Source organism: Labrus mixtus, chromosome 22 (assembly GCF_963584025.1).
Source record: "Labrus mixtus chromosome 22, fLabMix1.1, whole genome shotgun sequence".
In the NCBI taxonomy this organism is placed as follows: domain Eukaryota; kingdom Metazoa; phylum Chordata; class Actinopteri; order Labriformes; family Labridae; genus Labrus; species Labrus mixtus.
In genome coordinates, this window is record NC_083633.1 from 6833771 (window position 1) to 6851496 (window position 17726).

The window sequence follows — 17726 nt, forward strand, 5'->3', positions numbered from 1 at the left end:
ACCTTTACTTCTTGATTCAACATGACACCGCTTGAAAAAGTGCAGCGAGTCACTGAAAATTGGAGGTTTCACCTGAGGGCTTTTCAACTGATGATTCAATTATTAGCGCTAACTGAGCAGCCCTACTGCCCACCAAACAACCTTATCTGACTCTGGGATTATTTAACAGTCAAAAATTAAGTAGTCTGACCAAGCTGTAGAAATTTAACTTCCCAAAAAGATGATTAATTTAAAAAGTGCAGTTCCATCCTCACCAAACTGTATATCTTTTCTTATCCAGTAGTTGTTATACCATGCACTTTGGAGTCAAGCCAGCTACCTTGTAGGGCTCCTATAACACAAAGAGAAAAGATCATTTGGTCCCACTAAGTCACTATGAAACTTTTCCCCCCATGGGTATTTTACAAAAGTCTCTCTCAGATCTGTCTTTGGCTAACTTGAATAAAAAACTATGATAACAAATAATCTGGAGTTAAACTTTACGTCTTCACGGCTCATCAGAGGATCCTCCAGCCTCTTCTTACTCAGCCCCCCCCATTTTCTGCTACAGAGTGGAGGAAACGGCACCTCTGGGAAACATTTCTGAAGTTTAACATTTCCGTGGGTTTACTGGTTTAAAGGCCGCCCTGCAGCCAGTTTTTATTGCCTTGGGGGGACATTAGGGCGGGTAATCGCTCACTGCATTTCAAGGCTGGATCTGCATGACTCCCAGTGGGATCAAAGAGTGTGATCTAAACCCACAGCCCGGTCAGACCACCACTTCTCTCCAACAGGATGAAGATAAGGGAGTGACAAACATGGATATCCTGTTTTAATTAACATCCAATTACTGTACTCATAACCATACATGTACACCCTAATGAATCTGATTACAGGCCAGGATCCTTTAAAGGGATACTTCACCCGTTGAAACATGAATCTGTATTAAAATTGGGTCATATATGTAGTAGAAATGTGAAATACATTTTGAAGTTGGTGCAATCTTGACCAAGAAAAGGCAGAAAGTGTCTTTTTGGCTCATGAGGATGAAAGATAACAACTCCCAGAATGCACAGCAGGTCTTGTGCCTCGGCTGCAGCAGCCGCCTCCTGTTCCTCCATCAGCCTCAACTGCTTGTCGCTATATTGCCACTCGTAGAGATATATAGCCACGAACATCTGATTCGAGCACAAGACCGTCAAAATCCCCTTGAAGTTGCTTTCCGCCACTGTCGGTTCTTCTCAGCTTTCTCCACAGAGCCTGTTAGCATAGCTTCCAAGCAAGATGGCGGACGTTGCTTTTAGATTCTGGGAGTGAGGTGCCACCCACTGATCTGTAATAGGTCTGTAGCTTCTAACCAAAGCAGTCTGCGATGACGCAAAATGACGATTTTCAGACAAGAAATACGGAGCTTTCCTGTGTCAAGGGAAAATGAGGGCGGGATGCACGACCATTCAAAAATACTACCAGTTTTCTAACGATATAAAGCTTAATGCAAATGGGTGAAGTACCGCTCTAAGTCCAGCATACACTGTACGATTTCAGGCCGATTTTAAAGCAACATATAGAGATTTTTGAGTCGTACAACATATTTTGGAGTCGGGCCAAATATTAGTCGTGCAGCATGCATTGAGGCACGGCAGCCGGTAACTGATACTTTTTTGCCTTTATTGGATAAGACAGCTGAAGAATGAAATGAAATGTTGGGAGTAGAGAGTGGGGGGATAACATGCACCAAAGGGCCAAGGCAGGATTCGAACCCACAGCCACTGCGACAAGGACCACAGCCTCTGCACATGGGGCGCACAACATAACTGCTGGGCCATCGGCTTCCAGGCCCGACCTTTTCCATGTTACATGAAATAAATAGATCCATCAGTTCTTCTTAATACATTTTCCCAATGGTTTCATATCTAATAATACAATTGTTCAGAGACACCTTGGCATCAAGAGTGAAGCTGAAATCTGTCCTTGCACTCACAAAGGTCAGAGATTGAGATGCAAGAAAAATGGGAATAACCTAATGAGAAGAGAGCAAACATGGAATAAGGCGAAAAAACAAATACAAACATAAAGAGCAAAACTGTGATGGAGCTAATGAGAGCTGACTGAAGGTAAAAAAAAAAAGTCATTTCTAAGGGGGGAAAGTGATGTATTGTTGCATGGCTCTGCTTGCCGCTGTGCCCATGGCTGCGGTGGGCCCTTAGAGAGCCGCAGTCCACCCTCACCTGATTATTTTTCACCTTGTTTACGTCTGCACTCCTTCATGGCACTGCCTCCATCTCCCTCCCTGCATGGACCTGTCTCATTACGTCCATCTCAACGATTCACTCAGCCGAGAGAGAGAGATGGAGGGAGGTAGGGAGGGCGGGAGAGAGGGGGGAAAACGGGGGGAGGGATGGGCTGGGGGCAGGTAATACAAAGACAGGTAGGGAAAGACGATTAGAAAGAAATGAATTTATAGAGGAACATTGTCCAAATCCATCCTGACAAGAGACGAGAAAGTGTTTAGTGTGGAAATCACTCTGAGCGTGTAAATTCATCCGAGGCAGGACACCCAGGGAAGGACAAAGTAGCACCTTACATAAAGTGTGGCTCAGGTTTATAGCAGGAATTACATCACGGAGTAAACAGTCGTTACAGGGCACGTTCACAAGGAGAGAGCCGCTCAGCGCTCTCTGCATCTTATTAGACTTTCCCCCACACCCTGTCAGTCACCCATAAGGTATCAGCCGACATGTTATATTGGGAAAATGAATGTATGTCACACTTATTTTCTCAGAAAATGTTCATGTTTTGACTTCTAAACAGGCTAAGGATAAACAGGACCAGCCTACACTGGTGTGCACTTCTTCTAGGAAATTCATTTTTTTTTATTTTTGGATATCTAGGATTCTCCTTTGTTGACAATCAGCACTGAATCCTGAACTTTCAGAGACGCATCATTGACTTTCTAGTTGAGCCGATGGGCCTTGTGTTCTTGCCCCGTTTGTGGTGTTGGGGCAGGTTTCATTGAAGAGTTTCAGTGTGATGTGCTGCAGGTGTGGAACCCCTCTGGATGTTGCAGACTTACCATCATGTTGTTGAACACTACAGCTATGTCTGGATCTGCTGCTGTATTCTTGTTTGGCTCTTGCAACATATTGTCAAGGGGGTGTTGAACTTCTCTGGGCCACTGGTGAAATGTGACTTGGCAAGCTGGTACCTTGGGAATATGCTTTGGGAAGCTGTAGACACAGATAAACACATTATAATAATAGACTTTATTTGGCATGGACATCACAGATACACTGGACGAACCAGATGCATTGTTTAAGTGTTTTAGCAAGCATGCTAGTTCTCAACACCTGTCCACAGGAGGCTTTAGAAAGGAAAACAATTCAGATAGGGAGAAAAGCAATAAAACAGAGAAAACAACAAGGAGAGAATAAATAAATAGATATAAACTGTAGAGCTAAGGCAGCATGATCAAACAATAAACCAGTCAGAAGGTATTCATGTGAGCACTGTTGTCTTGATTTTAAACATTGTTTGAGTCCTCTGTTAGAAGCATTACTGTTGCTCTCTAATTCAGGACACGTTGTTTCCACTTGGTTTCACTTTGGGGCCTGTTTTGACGTAATGTTGATAAATTCTATGATAAATGGGACATATGATGATGAGTATGTACAATATTGTGTTTTTATTTTGAAATTGACCGGACAGCGGCGCGGAAGGACTTTGTGGAAATTGGCAGTAAGGCAAGGTGATGTCATAGGCTGTGATAAACATGGATGACATATCAGCAGGGTTGGGAAGTGACGGATTACATGTAACGGCGTTACGCATTTAAAATACAAACTAAGAGTAACTGTATTCCGTTATAGTTACAGTTTAAATTGGTGTATTCTGAATACAGTTACTTTCTCAAAAAAAAGGATTACTTGTAGGGATTACTTTACGGCACTACACGCAGGTTGCACTGTGCGGATGCAGAAGCAGGTGGCATTATGTGCGCAGGTACGCTGCAAGTCAATGCGCGAGAGCACTTTCCACACCGCCGGCTGAGAGTGCTCACATGCGGGGAAAGAAAGGAGGGTTAATGTCCGCCGGCTCGCATGTTGCTAAATTGTGTATTTTTACAAGGGCTTTGTGCATAAACGTTAGAGGCTCAGTGGCTGTAGTTTGGACATGCAGAGCAGAGAAAGCTGCTCTACTTTAATATACTGTAACGTTCTGCTTAGTGAAGTTACGAGACGTTATTCAGTTTCCATGGGTTTTATTTCCCAAACTTAACACAGGCTACTGTGGGCCGTAGCCAACGGCAAAATAACAAACCTACAGTCTCTCTATGAATAACGGTACTCCCCAGCTTAGCTACCGCACACACACACACTCACACACAGCGCGCAGTCCCACCTTTCCCTCAAGCTCTCGACCAATCACACACTTGATAACCTGCATAGACACCGTCATAGGCACTTGAAATAACTGACAGGCTTACAACCTCTCATCACACTGTTGTCAATCTAACACATTCACTGACATTAGGTAAAACTCAGGAACTGCCATAACAGTCGTTATCTTAACTAGCAAAACAGTTAACAACATGAAATCTGATCCGTTACAATAATAATTTTATGTGCTTGATGATTTTTTAAAATCATTTAAATATTGCTGGGTGATCAATAACATTTTTTTTCTGTGGTGTGACAAACACATATTTATTAATGCCTTACAGACTTTAAAGGAGCCACTGTACTCTTAGAGTATAACAAGTGGCAAAATGAATGATGTGTTACAGATAAACACGTTCAGCTGGACGATTTTGAAGTAAGCTAAAAGTAATCCAAAAGTATTTAGAATACATTACTTTACTTGAGTAATCCAAGGGAATACATTACAGATTACATTTTAGCACATGTAATCAGTAATCTATAGGGGAATACATTTTAAAAGTAACCCTCCCAACACTGCATATCAGTGATGTCATCAATTGGTTTCGAAATAAGTGTTTTGAAGCCCTACATTGGCAGTCTCCATACACAAAATGCATGAAATGATATCTCAACCAAACTTTTTTTCAATCTAAAGAAGAGAAGGGGGGGGGGGGACGTTTATCTGAAGCTTTTTAGCACATAGTTACAACACGTCCACCTGACAGCCAACTCAGCCATGCCCCTGATTCTAAAAGTATATGAATAACTTTTATGAATAAAATCAAATAGGATGCGTTTTAAATAAACTTCACACCTCCATACAGTGTGTAGCAATATACAAAGTTTGACCAATTAATACATTATTAGTTTGTTTTTTGAACCAGACATTAAACATTTATTTCTGCCGTAAGAGTGGGTATATGGGACTTTTGCAGCCAGCCTAAAGTAGGCATACTAGTTTTTTGCATGTTTTGCACTTGGCTTAATATTTCAACCCCGGAGGTTGCTGCTTGAACCTAAACATCCTGAAAATTGCAGTTGGGAGCCAAAAAGATGCAAAGCACCTGCAGTTGGAGCGGCCTCTCCATTAGATTGAAAAAAGCCAGTCACATAATCTGCATGCCTTGGTGACAGAATAAACACTATACTAAGTTCAGTAGCTGATTTGTCCAGTCTTTTAGATGGAAAAGCTGCACCGAAACAATTTAATGCCTTAAATAGCAACGCTATTCGTGTATGCACTTTAGAAGAAGACAATTAGATGCTATAGTGCTCAGTTTGACCCAGACCTATGTCATCACTCTGAGCAATTTAATGTGCTTGATAAACTTCAATTTGGAATATCCCAGAGTTGCCATGACGATAGGTAAATCTTGTGCAATAGATTGAGACGGGGGGCAGCAGCAGAGCAGATATGGCGAGAACTACAACCTTTGCCAGTTTTTCTTACTTTCTGTGCTGATCCAGTCAAAAAAATACACAGAGAGCAGAAGCCGACAGCAGGGCAGTGTTAGGATTTCAGTCAAGCTTGAGTGTTAGAGGAGAAAATGTTTTCTCTTTTCTGCATCAGAATTCATCATTCTGGTATGTATTTGTACTTTTGTCAGCTGTTTGTCTTCCAATCTTCTGCAATACAAATTCCAAGGACTTAAAAGTACAGAAAAAGTTCCCGTCACTTTCTATGCATCTCTTTAATGAGGACAGATCCAATCCCCAATCATGCCCAGGTCATTTGAGTGCAAGCATGAACAGCAGATTTATTTTCACAATGGATAAAGTCCGACGCCCGAGGTCATGTTGACTGAGATAGAAATTAGTTCCTGACAAGCGTAACGCTTTTTCGATGAACTGTCCAGGATTTGTTATTGAGACCATATTCACACTTCTGGGATAGAAAGCCTCCCCATTCCATCAGTTATTTAGATTTAAGCCTCCTCTGTGCTTTCTCTCCACTATACGCATGGCTGGCCGAGGCATCAGCAAAAAAGCACATTTTATCAGTAGCAGGGCTTTGCCAGGAAATCATTCACCTATATAATTACGAATCGACAAAAGGCAATTTGTACAGTATCTGATTGCAGGTGAAAGACGCATTGAAATCAATATCCTCTATCCGTCTTTTCTTGTGGAATTAAGGTCTTTGTCCCTGCTCAGACTCACGCACTTCTCTATCTCCTTACCTATCACACATTTTTAGTTTGTATATTGTACCATTTTCTCCTGTTTTCTTTTCATTCTGCTTGTTCATCTGAGTCTGACTCTGCCTGAAGATGTTATTTAATTAGCCCACACGTGAGGTCAAGGGCTCTGCCAACCTGTAAATGGTAAATTGAATTGATTTGTCTTTCCTAGCGCTTTTCTAGCCTTCTGACTACTCAAAGCGCTTTTACAGCAAAGGTTGAACACAGGTAATCCAAAAATACAAAGCAGAAAAACAGGCAACGGTCACTAATGAGGAAACCAGGCTTGAACGAGGCGACACTCGGGAAAACTCAACAAACCGGCCAAAAGAGGCCACACAGGGCTTTAATACACAGACAGTCAGTAGATTAGACTTTGTGACATCACAAAGGGCAGTAACCCCTCCCCCAGGTGGGTGACACTCCCACAGCTAGGTGTTTGTTCTGCCCTCTGAGTCTGCCTTCTCACCGTAAACAATAAGACATGGAGCGAGAAAGCCCGAGCAATCCAAGGCCTTCCAAAGAGGGGGCGTGGTCAGACACAGCTCATTTACATATTTAAAGGTACAGACACAGAAACAGCCTGTTCTGAGCAGGGCTGAAATAGAGGGGTTTATAGGCATGATCAAATACAGGATCAGAGTGGATTTAGAACAAGAAACTTCACAGACATGTTTTGTGGAGCTCTGAGACTTATTTAAACTGGTTGAAAAGGAGGAGAATGTGACCTTACGACGAGTAAAAAGTGGACACTAACCCCTTTGGTCTTAAAAAGAGATATGTGACATAAATGGTGTGGGTGAATTAGCTGAAGATACAGATGACTTTTCTTTATAAGCAATGAACAGAAGACAGTTTATTGTCTAGTTATTTTTTTATGAGAAAAAATGTCTAAACGTTGATATGATGAACGTCAGACATCGTTTGAAATAAACCTGTGCAAGTTTTGATACGAGCAAAACAGTAGTGTGTAAAATGGGACACTGCTGTCATTGTTGTCACCTGCTGACAGTGAATCTCACTTTACGGAGCAGAGACATGGCATTTTGATGAAGTGCATGTCTGAAATTGTTTGTACATCATGTAACCTCGTACTAGGTGTGTGTTCAATCCCACAGGCCGGAGCAGAATATTGCTGCTACTGAACTCTGTAACCCTTGTATGTGTGATTTTGTCTTTGTGTTTGCTGCACAGCCTTTGTGCAAACTTTGTGACCGAAACAGCTCTTAAAGATGAGAGAAACACAACAAGTTTGCTTCTATATGACAGAATAATTACATTTTTATCTTTTAGATGCTGGCGTTTCATCCCATTTATAATAACTTTTCATTCATGTTAGACTTTTAAAGTACAACAGAGTGCAGAGTGGTGCAGGAGGCTTTGCATAAACAAATTATAAGAAATTAACTACTCCTGTCTTTGTATAGTTTACATTCCCCTGAGCTGTGTGCACTATATGTAATTAGATTTCAAACCTTGCTTGAAATTACCTGCTGCTTTATATGTGGGTATCATCTGATTGATGCTAAGCAGTGAGCAACAATATGCTGCAGTGATATGAAAATATGAATAAAACAAAGTTTTCTTCTCGTTTAGCGTGACGGATTATCTCATTCTTTTGAAGCTTTTTTCTATTTTTCTTTTGTTTTTTTTACAGTGAACGACAATTGGTTTCTTCTATAAAAGAAAAACAAGCAGTTATAACTCTTGAAATCAATTTTTTGCTGAAAAGTTTTTCTTTATATACGGTATCTCCATCTATCCATCCATCCATTTTCATCCGTTCATCCAGGGACAGCAGGCTGAACAACTTGACCCAGACATCCCTTAAAGAGACAGCAGCTAAAATCAACCGTTTCAGGATGAGGCTGAAATGAGTGATTTTACTGCAGCAGTACAAGATAAATGAGGAGGTTTGTGAGCTGCACATCTCTCAGCGCTACTCAATAGGTGTCCCAGACTGACATAAATAATGGTGAAAGTGAGTATAATGGATCTCCTTTAAGATGTGTGTTTTTATGCACAGTAGTCAGCTAGGTCAGGACCTCCTAATCATTGTGCTCAGACGGTGTCTGCTGTTATTGAGTCTGATAAAGAATAAATTAGCTGCCTTGTACCTCATTCTCCCATCTGAAAGAAAGCTGATCCACTGAGCGTCTCTGCAGCCATGAAGCACCTCCACTGTGATGTCTGGATTTGAAGTTTTCTGTTGCATGCATTTAAATGCACGTTAAAGTTGTTGCAACCTCTGGACTTTTGCATTGTGTTTTAAAACGTGCAGCTTCTTACGATGCAGGCTTTTTTTCTTTTTATAGAAATACTTTAGGCTGTTGCGGTGTGTTTGCCCGTCTTTTAGCCACCACAGCTTCGATCCCCAACACTAAAGATCTTAGTATTTCTGCCAGACAACTAAGTGACATCATCTTCCACACATTACTATGTATAAACCCTCTTGATTATTTACTTTAAAGTTTTCCCATGTTTTTCTTCCTCACTTTGCAAGCGATATACATAAGAGTGCTGCTTAGCTAATTTGCTGACAGATATAATCGGTCTACAGCTGCCGCTAATCACTCACTTATTTATCATGTTGATTCAGAACACAACTAAACAGTGTCAGCTTATTGTCTGCTGCTGATTTGTTTGAAATAACTCAGCTCAAAACAAATTACACTAAACAGTAAAGAGAAATTATACCACAGGAGGAAAAAACAGTCACCAAACAAGTTTTATTATAATCAAGCGCTGGATGTACAGATAACCCAAAGTTCAGTAGTGCTGGCACTTTCAAGGTCCAAGAAGTTAAACATTGGACCAAGGTCTTTGATCCTTACCTGAGTAGGCTACGGATCTTCACAGTATCCCACAACATGTAGTCTTATCTTCCTAATATTCAGCTAAATCTAAAACCACCCAAGTTAACATCTTGTTTCTTGACTAACATATCCATGAAGTTTCCTGACTTATTAAATGGATCGTGCAGATATCATCCATCTAGCGTTATGTCGTTGTTTATTCGTCGGTCAAACTGTAAGGGATGCATTCTACAAAGTTGTAAAAAATCATTTAGCCTATCTACAAAGACCCAACATCAATCCATCATGAGCACTATTGATTTCAACCAGAGTCTTTCTGTGCTCTTACAGAAAGGGAAATGGGACTCTTCATCCAAAGCACTTGAAGAGGAAAGGAGCCCAAAGAAACGATGCCGCTCCACCCCTCACCAACACCGGGTGGAGTCGAAAGGCCAAGCAGAAAATGAGGAAAAAGAGCTGGAGGAAGACAAAAAGAACATCCAAGCACTCGTCAAAGAGAAGGTGAAAGAGGCAGCAAACAACATCTGCAACAAGCCTCTCAGACACGAGCAGGTTAAGTGTCTTGGGTAAGAACAGCTATATAGACATACAATTAATCCATCCAATCAAAGTGAGCTTCATGGACAAAATGAGGTTTTACAAATATCTGGATATTGAGGATATTGATTGGTTGGATGTGTGTTGTTTGTGTGTCAGGTTCCCAAACATAGGAGAAACCTGCTACATGAACTCCTGCCTCCAGAGCCTCCTGATGCTGGAGGACTGTCAGCGCCATCAGCTGTCAGTCTGAACGTGTCTAATCCCTGATGCAGAAATTGTCAGGTACAGCACCCATCAGAGGCTATTTCCCCCTCCTGTTCTACAATAAATTCACAAGACTATAACGGAAAACACAAAGCCTCAAAGCTTTTATCCCCCTTTTCAGATCTTTAATGGCAATAAAGAACGCACACTCATCAGCGGACTGGCATCAAAAAATCCACCTCCTTAAGGACTTCAAGAAGGCAGTCTCTGCCTGGGCTCCGGTGTTTGAAGGTAACAGCCAGAAAGTAAGTAAACTGGACTGGTTTCATGCTTTGTTTTTTTACCTCCTGCTGTTAGTTTCTTCTCTGTGTGCAGATCATCGACTGTTTCAATAATGGATGTAGCCCGTGTAAAACCACTGAAAGCTTTGTGGACATCTTTTTGGAAGCTTCAAGTTCAGTGCATTAATTGCCAAGTTATCAAAGCTACACAGTCGATGCACAAGGCTAATTTATAAGCTGGCCAATGAGCCTCAAGTGGCCACTTGCGGAACTGCACGTTTTTTGGCACTTCAAAGTTCGCTTCCTTTCTCAGCTCTGGATGTTACTACTTGGTACAACCTCCTCCAATTGTGTGTGTGTGTGTTGTTGTTTTTTTTTTGCAGGATGCACATGAGTTCCTCTCCTCCGTCCTGGAGTAAATCAGAGGTTTGGGTCTACAGCTGCAGGTGCCGGCAGACAGCATGGACCAAACGTACACGTGCCCAGTTGAAAAACACATGGTGGTCAAAATGGAGAACACCATTGACCTGCAAAAGGTACAACTACACAGTTGCACACATAACACACATATTCATAAATCTGACATCATGTGAGCCTTGGGTAAATATTCAATCAGGGACCACTGCTTGAAATGTAATCTTTTAAGGAGTCGATTTACCAAATTAAACTAAATTTAAAAAACACTCTCAAACCAGTCACGAATATAAGGCCGTAGAGATGCTAAGAAAATGCTATTTTGGTGATCTGATTTTTAAAATTCTGAGTCATCAACAGTAGGTGTGTGACCATGGTTTGTTTTCATCTGCAGCTGTATTTGATCTGTTCTGTTTTTTGATTGTGCAGCTGCGGTGCAGGATCAACAAGACAGGAGGAGTACACAAACCTGTCTCTAGACTTGGCACCTGGAGGGGGAACAACAGAAGAGATGCTCCAGAATTATCTCAAGGTAACATAGACCTCTCCTCATTCATTCACATGAGAACTGACTGATGCAGACAAATGGAACAGTACATCGCACAACACAACATGTAACTCGCTTGGCTTGTGTTAGTAGGCTGTTGTGATTGTTAATCCTGTAAAGCATGTTGACATTTTGCTGTTCTGCAGGAGTATCGCTGTGAAGGCGGAGCAGACATGTCAGGCCAGCGTGCATCGTTTGCAACTTGGTGAGCAACAAGGTGAGCGACAACACAGCCATCACATACGACCAAACTCCTGACCTACAGTGCTCACTGACCCCAAAAAATGTGATATGTCAAGACAGAACCAGTAGAATGGTCAACATAATATGTGTTGCAGAAAGGGATAATAATAATGTTTTAACCCCCCCCCCCCCTCAAAAAAAACCACACACCACACCAAGTAAAATATCTGAAATCAAATTTAACTAATAGCTGAAATTTGCACCTTAAGCACTTTTAACTCTGATGGTCACTTTACTGGTTTGTTCTGAACAAAATCAAACAGCCACTATTTATATACAGTATATGCGTGTCTGTTAACTAATGTACAGTACATGTTGTTGTCTTGTCATTACTTGATGTTTTGGTTGGTTTTATGTAACTTTGTTTACCTGTTTACCACCAACCTGCCAACGGACTACAGATGGAAATTAGCCTATGGCTGTAATCTGGCAAATTGACATGTTTATGTTCATTAATTTGCACTGTCCCAATTTTAAATAAATAAATAAAGCACACTCGTCAGGGCCTTAGAGGCCACAACGACCAATTAGCCACATTTAGAAAACAAATTTCAACCTGTCAAGTGATATTAAAGAAACTTCTGTGCTCCCTGACCAGCCACAAAACATGAGAAAACACAAACAAATCATTTCAAGGTTCCATATTCTTCTTTTTCTGGTTTTATATGCCCTTTAGTGTGTTCTGTGCATGTTTAGGCACATCTATGTGCAAAAATTCAAAGTCCACGGAAACGCGGCTTCTCCTACGTCCTCCTGTTAGCTGTAGCATTAGCTACATGTAACGCTCGGTTCTAGCCCCCCTCGAAAAAAAATGTGTCAGTGTGACGTCTTGTCAGTGTGATATCACTGATCTAAGCCCATTGGCTCGTTGTGGCAAGCCCTGCAGCTCATGTTGTATGCCCGTTAACTTCTGTGGCACCCCCACGATATGCCGTAGCCTGCGGTAGCACAGTAGTGCTAAGGTGCTAATGTTTATGCTCCCCGGCCCTCGGAGCCAGAGTGGTTGAGCGACTGACCAATTACGGCAGAGCCGACAGGCCGACCAATCAGATCAGACTTGGCCCACGTGGGGACTCTGAACGTGGTGCACTTCAGAGCCTTAGAGAGAGAGTAAGAAGTGAGCCGGTGCATGGAGCGGCAGTACATGAAAACAGACACTTTTTTCAAACTTTAGCTATTGTGAACATACTTTAGTAGGTACATAGATTAAATATATGAACCCCAAAAAGGGCAATAATATGACCTCTTTAAAGCTTCCCATTAAGCTTTTTTTTTTTAAATAATTCTAGTAGCTAAAGTCAGAAACATTTGCCAAAGGTGACGGAAACACAGGACAGCTAAGCAGGCATTTAACCCAAATGAGAAAAGCACCAATCCGTATATAGACATAACACAGACATAGAATGTGGCAACTGTCCACCAAAAGGAGAATTCACAGAAAATCTCTGGACATTACAACGTTATTCTCAAATATTTCCGATCTTTCTCTCTGCAGAGTGCTGGTCCTGCACCTGAAGCGCATCTGGTATACTTCCTCCTAACAACTGGAGAAGGTCCAGGACCCAGTAGACCTCTCCTTCCAATGAAGTAAAGAAAAACTAAAAACTACGATCTGATTGCAAAACAATATCATCAGAATATTTCTGCACTAACTATGAATAACCTTCTCAGGGTGGCCGCCGCTACAGCCTGGTCAGCGCCATCACTCAGGACGGACATTTCCCCCAGAGAGCCTGGCTCCTCCCGAGGTTTCTTCCTCTTAGACGGAGTTTTTCCTTGCCACAGTCGCCCCAAAATCAAAGTCACAGACGGTATGAGCAGTGACTATTTTAGCTGGTCCAGAAATCCAGCAACAATTTCCACAAGCACGCTGTCCAGATGATTTGTCGGTCAGCATGTGGCGTGCTCTCTGGGGAAGACAGTAAACTGAAATTTGAGAATTATTCAGTTACCTGTTTACTCAAGAAGTTTAAAAAAAAAACTTCTATATTTGTGAAAAGATATTTCCATTTTAAATGAATACTTCTGAATTTGAGATTTGATTGTATTTCGGCTTGTACTGAAAAATAACTTCAAATAGATTCTTCTAAATTTGAGATGTTTTTGTGTCTGACTGTTTTTACATAAAAATAAATTCAAATAAATATTTTCAAATTCTGAGATTTTTGTGTTCTGTTTTTTTTTTTTCAACATATGCAAGTGTGGGCCGGTAGTTGAATCATTACAAGCTGCCAAAGAATCTGCAAATATGAGTTTAAGTTGTCATTTCGTTATATGGTCTAGACATTTAAAGAATACTATTTTCAGTTTTTCAAGTGTTGGTACAAGAAACAGTTCGTTTCCCAACTATATGTTGTTTTGTTATTTCAATGAGTGCCATTTCAATCAAGGGGGCTGTTTTTGTAACCGCCTACTTGAAAAATAGAACTTGATGATTTGTCCATAATGCAGTATGCAAACAAATGTGAGATCCGCCTTATGCCAAAACACCTGGATGGCACCAGTCCTCCTCACAATCTGTTTCAAACAATTCAAAGCTCCAGGTCAGAGATCGAAATGACGGACAGCCAAGGCCGTCGTAACAGGATATAACAATTAGACCAAGCCACACAGAGATACCACCACCTATCTGTTCTCAGTCCCAATATCATGAAAATCTAAATGGATCACTGGTCAGTTTTTGTCAGACCTTCAGTGGACGCTACACCGTAGTGCCATTGTCGTCAGCTGGGATGTTGTTTATAGTCAGGAGGCTTATTCAAATAAAGGTAAAGGCTTAGGACCAGATCTGGGAAGTATGGGGACACGCTGGACAAAAGCACCACATTTTTTCCACATAGTCTCCATCATCATAGCTTTGAATTTTGGGGGGGAGCCACTTCATGTCCTTACTTCAATTAATTCATGTCCAACCGCCTAGGAACCAAGGAAAATTATGTAATACATTGCCCAAATTAACATATGTATTTGATCTTGGCACAAATAATCATCTGGTGATATTTTAAAACATTTAACTTTCTAAGTAGCTTGGAAGACATAGTGGCACCTACAGACTTTACATGTGGTGCTTTTGTCCAGCGTGTCCCCATACTTTTGCTAAGCTGCCTGACTATTACGTCTTCCAAGACCCAAAACCAGCTCAGGTTGCTTAGGTCTGGCATGCTGCAAAATAACCCCAAACTACTACACACTACTGTCCAACGTAGCATTCAGTATGCAGAACATATTGCAGACTACGTTTGATAGGAGTATGTAGTATGACTAAATAGATTGGTAAGGTGATAAGATAATCGAGGCGCAGGTGAAAACAAAAAGGTCAGGGCACTCAAATCACATGAGAGGGGACAAATCACAAAGGTAGGAAGTAAAGCTCTAATCCTGACATTTGGTTAAACTTTGCAAATTAAACGATGTTTGAGAGCATAAATGTTTTGGTATTTTCATGTTCTGCACAGTGAGGGAGCACACCAAGCCCAAGGCTCGCCCTGCGGTGGACGGCGCATGTTGGAAACTCAATGAGTGTGTCTGCGTGTGTGTGTGTGTGTGAGAGAGAGGCTGTAATGAAAGGTGTAAAAATACCATACCGCTCCAAGATAAACCCCCTCTCCCACGGTCTAGCTACCCTAGCTTCAGTCTGCTCACTGACGTCATTGAGGAAGGCGTGTTTCCCTGCTCCCATCCCTGGTTTTTTCAACAGGCACGCGTTTGGGTGATTTTCACCTGATGTTAGTGATTGAGAGTAAAATATTTCCCACAGTTGTCAGTAATAGAGGGAGACTGTGCCTTCACCGGACAGGGCTCACATCTCCCCAAAACATGTCTGTGAAGTTTCTTGTTACACTGATCCTGTATTTGATCATGCCTATAAACCCCTCTATTTCAGCCCTGCTCAGAACAGGCTGTTTCTGTGTCTGTACCTTTAAATATGTAAATGAGCTGTGTTTGACCACGCCCCCTCTCTGGAAGGGCTTGAGTGTCTCTGTCTTTCTCGCTCCATGCCCTATTGTTTATGGTGAGAAGGCAGACTCAGAGGGCAGAACAAACACCTAGCTGTGGGAGTGTCACCCACCTAGGGGAGGGGTTACTGCCCTTTGTGATGTCATGAAGGGAAAATCTCCAAACGGCCTGTTTGAGCACACATTTTCTGAAAAGTGGAGCAGGCAAAAGACGGGGAGGATGGACTTTTGTCATAATTGGGAGGTTTTTTAGACAGACTAGGGACACATATTAGTGTTAGAGAAACATGACAAAGTGTATTTTGCATAATATATTTGACCTTTAAATATAATTTTACTTTAAACTACCTGTATATTGAGGGAGGAAGGCAGATTTGAATAGCATTAATAAAGGGAGAATGTGTTGATTTGTACATTACTCTTTAAATCACATTGACATTTGTTTCACCTTATATCTGGAAAATAAAACTGGCATGTTAATCTATCAACCCATTTCTTTGCAAAAAAAAAGGTAATTTTAGTCGCTGCATGGACTCGTACTGAATGTACTTTTTCTTTAAAGTGGGAGCGTTACTATCCACACATTCCCATTCCTGTGCAAAGACATCATTCACATTGTGTGTGACCTGCATGATTGCGATTTCACCGGGTATATCCTTGATTTAAATATATGGAAGGAATATGTGATTTTTTTTTTTTTTTTTAAAGGAGGGGCGGGATGTCTCTGGCTTGTTGATAAGGGCCGCAGCTCTACCTGTGGCATCCTGTCATGGCTCGGCGCTGATATCGGCCCGGATGAAGGTGACTGAGGATGACAGGCAGGCAAATGACTTTTCACCTGCAGCTGATTTCTGAATGCAGACGCCTCGGTTAGACAAATGGGAACGGGACGCAGCAATTACATCGAGGCTGACCTTCAGCGTGTGCATGCGATGGAGCTCTGTGATGGAGCTGTCACACGCTTCACGCTTGGCCTCTTTTCGCCTTATCATACTCGCACGTTTCCCAGGTTCATAACTAAAAAAGAGTCCAAAGACTGTTGGATGTTTGGTTTAGTTTTGAGTAAAATGATACGGTTCTGAAGCTTCCTCATTAGCTTATTTTCCAGGGAAATGGTGACTTTAGGACCCCCTTTCTTTATAATTTTTCAGTTGTGCTCAACATGCAGACAGATTTTTCATCACTTCCAGCTTCCTGAAAAAAAAATGACTGGGAACATTTCCTAGACAGACAAAAGGGAAAATGCAACTGATAAATTCTGCATGTTATGATTAAATTTAAATACAGAGGTCAAGAGCTCTCATTATTTGCACTTAAATATTAAAATACTGTTAATATTTTATGCGGCCACATACGCTGCACTGAATTAATTTCAAAAGGGAAAATGTTTGCGTAGAATGAAGCACTTTTTGGGGCCAAGCATGTGAAAGAGAAAGCTGCATTTTTAATTTGTGCCTGCAGAGACTCAATGAAATCGCCTGGATGTGAGAGAGTGTAACTCGGTGAGTCAGATCAGGTTATTGTGTACTTAATATGCAGTGTTTCCATTTATATGTATGAAAAAAAGTACTGGGACATTCAACAAATCTTCAACATTCCGACTTTGTGAACTGAAAGCACATGAACGCACTGAAGTCAGAAGGACGATGTCCAATTTGGAAACGGCGACCGAGGAGCACATGAATGCAGCATATGGGTCAGGCTAATCCCACAATGCATCATAAAAAGAAGTATAAAACCAATGGTTGCCAACCGAACACTGTAGATACCATCATGCATTGTGCAAAAAAAACCCTCCAAGCTCAGATGTATTTGGCGCCACAGAGAGAATAGCCTGAGTCGTGTTTATTTTTTCTTTAACACAACATTTGTGATGGAAGTCACATGATATTATCTGTTTTTTAAGTGTGCACACATAGATCGACAGATGACGTCTTTTTGTAGGCCAACCCGGAAGTAGCGTCGCCATGGTGTCTATCGAGAATTTCCCTTTGGGATTTTTGCATTGGATTTTGGATCATTGCAGAAAATAAACTCGGTGGCAAACACGTTTCTGAAGCGTAGGCGTTTTGTTCAGCAGGATAATCTTCACATATGAACGCCATTTTTAGGCTGTTTGAAGCGTTAATGCGGCCGACAGAAGTCAAA